Here is a 6,062-nt window from a genome sequence, read left to right as displayed (position 1 = left end):
TTATCATTATCATTATTATTATCATTATTATCACTATTATTATCATTATTGTATATATCACAATTAACCCTTTTATACCGAAAAGTAAAAACCGTGGCATTTGCATGTTTATTCCCCTTGGTAGATCTATTCCATTTGTCTGTAATAAATTCCTAAAGTACCATCTGTGTGCAAAGTAGAAGGTCCGTTTTCATATATTTCGTTTCGGTATTTTCGCCCTAACAGCATTCGAGCCTCGGTAAACACCAAGTACAGTGTTTATTCATAATATCACTCGACGAAGTCAAATTGTTTACGGAAGTTGTTATATAAATTATCATCGGCAATTAGAGGTAATCACCTTACACACCTTCCAGTTAATAACGTATGAATTTCTAAATTGCATAATTAAGTGAATTAATTCCTAAGCGAAATGCACAAACGCTTGCGAAGTTGGCCAAACTATTTTGTTTCCGCAAATTTGTTGGGGCGTTTCAACAAATATGGTACGGGAAACAGTGGTGTGTGTGTGTGCGTGTGTGTGTGTGTGTGTGTGTGTGTGTGTTTGTGTGTGTGTGTGTGTGTGTGTGTGTGCATACAGACACACACACACACACACACACACATACACACACACACATATATATGCATATATTTCACATTTTTTTCACATACATATATACATGTGTGTGTGTGTGTGTGTGTGTGTGAGTGTGACTGTGTGTATGTGCATGTGCGTGTGTGTGTCGTATATCGATGGAAGTATACATAAACAGATATGCATAAGTGAATTGATGCTACTCATGCCATTTGGATTACAACAACTAATTTCCTTCTTCATCAGTCATAGCCTCCGTCATCACCGCAGTCTCTATCATCATTACCAAGCGCGTTATTACCAGTAATTGATAATTAGTTATCAGCACAGCCGGCGTTTACTTGGCTCGTTCGGAAGGTCAGTAACACGGCATAAAAAAAATTGTACACCAAACAATTTTGTGTGTGTGTGTGTGAGAGAGAGAGAGAGAGAGAGAGAGAGAGAGTGTGTGTGTATGTGTATGTGTGTGTGTGTGTGTGTGTGTGTTTGTGTCCCCATGTGAGCTTTTCTTCCAGGAAAATACGATTTGGTGGAAAAAATAGACAAAATCCTCCTTACACTCTTCTTTCCCAGTTTCTTACATTTTAAACAAGCTCGGAGGCGGTGGTATATTTATCTCCCATTTCAAGATTTTTCTTCAAAAAAGCGGGGACTGAGCTTCGACACAGTATTTCAAGTGACTCTTGGTGTAAGTTTTATGAATTATGTACAAGCTCCCAGCCTCCAGCTTTCTAAATGGTGAAAAAAGCTTCTAAATATAGACACTACACCATCTGTTGTTGTTGCACTTACCCTGCTGCATTATTTTTTTATTTTGTTTATTTTTTATTTTATTTATTTATTTTTTTTATTATTATTATATATATATTTTTTTATTCCCATGTACTTTTCTCTTCATCATTTACAACTACATGAGGGTAATTATTTGAACTGTCAGCATTTGATTTCTATCGCTATTAATATTTTCATAATTAGTATCGTAATGATAGTAGGATATGTGGAGCTATTATTTTTATTATCATTTTTGATATTATGATTATCATTATGAATATCGTTGTTATTATTAGTCATCCTTTAGTATTATAATTATTATTGTTATAATCATAATTATTATTATCATTATCGTTATTTTCACAATTATACTCATTATTATCATTCTCACTATTGTTATGATTATTATAGTTTTATTGTTATTATTATTTTCCTTAGTTTTGTCATCATCATTATCATTATTATTAATTTCTCTTTTTCTTCTTTTTTTCTTCTTATTATTACTATGATCGCCATTATTATGATTATCATTCTATTATCATTATTATCATAATCATTATTACATAATTATTATTATCATTATCATCACACCATTAACATTTTGACTATTATCATTATCATTAGTAGTGGTAGTAGTAGTAGTAGCATCATCATCATTATAATCGTCAATATTTCTATTATTACTATTATCATCATCAAAATTGTTATCATTATCATCATTAGTAGTAATAGTAGCAATAGTAGTACCATTATTATTAATATTATTATCGCTGTTATTATCATAGTTAATGTTTTTATTATCATTAGCATTGCTATCATTATATTTATCATTATATAATGATTATTATCGTTGTTATAATAAGGAGCGTCTTCATTATTTCAATTACTTTCAATGTTATTATTAGCATAATCATTAGTTTCACTCTTATCATCATCATAATCATTATCATTATTAACACGACCATGATCATAAACTTAATTAACACTACCATGATCATAAATTTTTCCTATGTAATGGTCATCGTGGCTCGGAGCATCACTAATTCAATTTTATTTCTAGGCATTGCAAGTTTTATAATTATCTTTATTTGCATTATCATTGCTTACTTTGCCTTTTTTCTTTATATCATTTGTTATTATCATTGCTGCTATTAGTAATGTGTTTTGTCTTTGTTGTTCTTATTATTTAATTTACATATATTTCTGTTTTTGTTTTTTGTATCTGTTTTTGTTTTCTTACACCAGTTGTTAATATTATCATAAATTTGAATGATCAGTTATTAATACTGCAATCATTAATTGATATTAATCATTAATTAATATTAATTAACCTCAATTATTAATATTGCATAGATTTGTAATGTATTTTATGCATCCGTTTTTACATATTTTACTTCTCGCATCATTATTATGCGAGCGGGTGTGTGCATGTGTGCGTGTGTGTGTGTGCGCGTGTGTGCGTGTGTGCGTGTGTGTGTGTGTGTGTGTGTGTGTGTGTGTGTGTGTGTGTGTGTGTGTGTGTGTGTGTGTGTGTGTGTGTGTGTGTGTGTGTGTGTGTGTGTGTGTGTGTGTGTGTGCGTTTGCGTGTGTGTGTGAATTTCCGTGTAAGAGTGTATGAATTTATTTCATTAACCATTGCATATTAATAAAGCTATATTTTGCAAGAATCTTTGCGTCTTTTGTGTGAAACTTTTTCCAATCTCTTGAATGAATTTTCCGTTTCATTGACATATTGATCTTAGATTTAAGATATATTCGTGATTAAACAAGAATTCCTCGAAGGCCGCAAATACATACGCACATAAATATAAAATGTATTTGTGCATATATGTATATACAGATGTATTATATATATATATATATATATATATATATATATATATATATATATATATATATATATATATATATATATATATATATATATATATATATATATATATATGTATATAATATATATATATATATATATATATATAAATATATATATATATATAAATATAGATATATGTATATATAATATATATATATGTATAATATATATATATATATATAAATATGTATCTATACTATATACATATATATAATATATATACATATATATATATATATATATATATATATATATATATATATATATATATATATATATATATATATATATGTTTATATATATATATATATATATATATATATATATATATATATATATATATATATATATATATATATACACTTATTTATATACATATATACATATGTATATATAATAATAATCATTATCATTATTATAACATATATATATATATATATATATATATATATATATATATATATATATATATATATATATATATATACGTATATATATATATATATATATATATATATATATATATATATATATATATATATATATATATATATATATATATATATATATATATATACATATATTTATACATAGGTATACATATACAGATATATGTTTGATCATAAAGTCTCGACCATCACTGCCTGCGAAAAAAGGATCCGACCAAGGGACGCCCTGGGCCTGGCTCGCCTTGCGCCCAGAGAGTGCGCCTCGGCCTGGCCTGAACGGCGATAATCCAAGACCAGCCTCTGGTCCCTGACTCAGATCCGGCCAGTCACACCACAGCTAAAGGCACTTTGTCACTGTTTGTTCAGGCCTCTCCTACGACGGTACAGTAGCTAAGCTGCATGGTTTCTTGCACTCCTCTTGGATTACGTCATTGCTGTTTAGAGGATGAGTGAGGGTTGTATAGCAAACAGTTTGTCTTCCGTATCAGGCTCGCTCGGTTCGACGCCCTGAAGAGGACAGCGCTGCGGCGAAGCAAAGCAACAATGCGTCAGGCAGAGCGGAGGTTACTGGTCATAAGCCTTAATCTCGATTGGCGTAGAGGAAAGCCCTAAGAGACAAGCACGTATCGGCTTCTACAGCCACTCCAGGTGCTGTTTTAACACACTCGTGAATGATGAATCTTTAAAGCGTACAGACGTATGGCTAGCGACGGAAGCCACGAGAACTTTTTCTGTATCTTTCTCTCTATCTCTACACACATACACACCAAACTGTAGAGTATTTTTCTTGCGCGGGGAATATTACATTTTTTCATGTGCGGAAAACATCATTTTTTCTATATGTGCGCGGAAATTTGACATTTTTTTTTTTTTTTTTTTTTGAATACCTATCATGAAGATAGGATTAATATTGTAATAAGGGTTATCAATGCTGTATTAGGACTCAGTTGTTAACAGAACTGAGCCTTTGTGGAAATCATGTAATTCCACGGCGTTGTAGATTTGTATGATTGGCTCATTGGGGTTCACTTTCATTTTCATACTTTAAATTCGAACGAACGAACAGGTTGATTCTATGAAACTATTGTTTATCAGTTCAGAGCTAATCTGCGGACGGATCAGGAAACAAGTGCGCGGAAAGGTCAAAAGAATTTTATGCGCGGAAGACGAATTAAAAGAACTAAGCGTGCTCGGAAAGTTGTCCGAGAACTACATTTGCACGGACAGAATTTGACCGTGTGTATGTGCGTGGAAGTATGCGAACGTACCCACGCATGTATGTGTACAGATTCGGCGATGCGTATCAGGGGGAGAAGCTCCTAATCACCACTGAGTGCATAGACCTGTAAGCTAATCTCTCGCATTAGTTTCTCTCACGCAAGCACGCTTACAGGAATTATTGCATCCGAGGCTCCCGTGCCCGTGCCTGAATAACTTCTTGCAAGACGCAGAGACTTCAATAAGCGAGGTAAGTGTGGCTGTAATTTCGGCGACGGAATGTATATCTCGCACGAACTTCGGCGAATAATCTAGGATATTATCAAGGCAAAATCACGAGCGATTTCACAGGTTTCAGAACGGTGACATGCTCATTTCACACGCACACAGGAACAAATGACAGGCAGAAGCAACAAATGAAAGGCACACATGAACGTGAGATGCCGGGTATACACACGTGCACACGAGCATTTTACAAATACATACGTACACGCACTTTAGTATATGCATGAATTCATACACTAAAACACACATGCAAAGCTCATAGACAGACATCACATACATACACATGCACGCATATTGGACCCAGATAATACAAACATTACAGAGGACTAGAACATTAGCTCCATAAATGCATGAGTAATACTGTTGAAATGGTAGGAACTCTCGAACGAATATTGATACGAAACAAACATCTGATCACACACACACACACACAAACACACACACACACACACGCACACACACACACACACACACACACACACACACACACACACACACATACACACACACACACACACACACACACACACACACACAAGCACACACACACACACACACACACACACACACACACACACACACACACACACACACACACACACACACACACACACACACACACACACACGCTCACAGGGTGGGTAGTATCTCAGTAACGGTCTCCCCTTTCCAACTTAACAAGAAACATTGATTGGAAGGTTTTACATGTAATCCTCGAGGGACAAGGAAATCATTCTAGTGAAATAATTCTGGCCTTCTCTTCTCGGGAATGTCTCTCTCTCTCTCTCTCTCTCTCTCTCTCTCTCTCTCTCTCTCTCTCTCTCTCTCTCTCTCTCTCTCTCTCTCTCTCTCTCTCTCTCTCTCTCTCTCTCCTTTCTCCCTCCTCCCC

Source organism: Penaeus vannamei, chromosome 27 (genome assembly GCF_042767895.1).
Source record: "Penaeus vannamei isolate JL-2024 chromosome 27, ASM4276789v1, whole genome shotgun sequence".
NCBI lineage: Eukaryota > Metazoa > Arthropoda > Malacostraca > Decapoda > Penaeidae > Penaeus > Penaeus vannamei.
The sequence above is the reverse complement of the archived record's forward strand: the minus strand, read 5'-3'. Positions refer to the sequence as shown.